This window comes from Echinops telfairi, unplaced genomic scaffold (genome assembly GCF_000313985.2).
Source record: "Echinops telfairi isolate 266 unplaced genomic scaffold, ASM31398v2 ScPeMD7_11;HRSCAF=52, whole genome shotgun sequence".
In the NCBI taxonomy this organism is placed as follows: Eukaryota; Metazoa; Chordata; class Mammalia; order Afrosoricida; family Tenrecidae; genus Echinops; species Echinops telfairi.
In genome coordinates, this window is record NW_022103908.1 from 8,101,824 (window position 1) to 8,103,503 (window position 1,680).

Below are 1,680 nucleotides of genomic sequence, written 5' to 3' on the forward strand. Positions count from 1 at the left end.
TTTTTTTTTAATTGAATGGTTTGACAGAGTTTATGTCAACTTGACCCGGTGTGAATATGTAGGGATGAAGTCCAACCTGTTAATCAGGTCACAGCCTGATGATGCTTCCTTGAGTGTATAGCCTTTTCTATAGTAAAGACAATAAGGAACTTCTCCCACTTTCTCTTTGCCCTTCCCCTTCATCTTTGCTGGCATTCTGTCCGCCTCCAGGGGTGGCCCCAGATGGGCTGCTTACCCTGGGAGCCAACCTCAAAGCTGTAAGCACCCTGCCATGTTCCCACCAAAATGGAGCCAAATAGCTCTGCACCCACCAGCCTGTGATCTGTCTGCTTCTGCTTCACATTTCTGGGTCATTGACTTGCAGTTGCCTGAGTCCATTATACCCATGGACTTGAGTTGGGTTCTCCTGGGACAATTTTTTTTTATTTGAAATTCCTTTTTGATATAATGTCCTTTCTTAAACATATATGAGTGTCACTGGTTTTGTTTCTCAGATAACTGACCCTAACACAAATGGTAATTCAGGATTTTTTTTTTTACTAAGAACAGTTTCAGTGAACAAGAGCCATTTCTAGAATTTAACAAAGTATTTTTTCTGTCTGAAGCTATGGCTACATTAGAGATATTAAATACACATTATAGGCAGCTCCTATAATTCAGAACTTATGTGGGTCTTAAGATGTGCTTACATTTTATTCAAACTACACAAAGCATTAGATAAGCATAACAAGCACATAACTGACTTAACACAGTTGCATGGAGCCCAAGGAAATTCACTGAAATGGCTTCTTTGTATTTTCCACATTCTAGCAACAGCAAAAAAGTTTATCACCTAGAATAACACAAGGGGTATTCACAATTGAATCACCTGTTCCCACAAAAGATGGAATGCAGACAGCAGGTTCACTTACGTGCTCCATGTTTTTGTTTGTTTGATAGGGGTTTTTAAAATACTTTCCACATACAAGACTTTCTGAATGAGTTATTATATCCTGTTTAAACTAATCAATTCATGATGATCTCTCTCTGTCTAGTCTCATCTCAAGAAAGTCACCAACTTCCCTAACTCTACACAGAATTTGTAACATGAAATCCAGCAAATGTTCGGTTAGGGCTGGTGAGGTAGGAACACACTGTCGACACTCTTCTCTGTGCAGGTGGAGGGTTAGAAAGAGAAATAAAGAAATAAAAAGCTGAAGAGACTCAAAACTGGGGAAGTGGAGGTATGTAGATGTCCTGGCCATCTCAATAATGCTGTGGGAGGCTTAGAGATTCTGTTTGGGTTTGGCCATGCATTTGACCACCAACAGCAACAATTTTTAGCCATTTTGTGTGAACACCCTACAAGGCCATGTACTATACCTTGCAAACTTGATATTATAATGATGGGCTAGCCAAAATCCATTCAACAACAACCAAAAAAACCACCTTAATTTGAATGCAAAACTATAAGCTTGATTAGTAGAGAGTGCATACTGTGACAACACATGCTAAGTGCTCTGAACATAACATGAAAATGTGAGAGTAATGGTATATGTGTGCTTTTATGGAGGTTAGATTGTTTTGTTGTTGTTGTTGGATTCCATAGAGTCAGCTCTGACCCACAGTGACCCTATGCTCAGCAGAATGAAGCACTGCATGGTCCTGTGCCATTATCACAATTGTTCCTTTGCCCAAGCC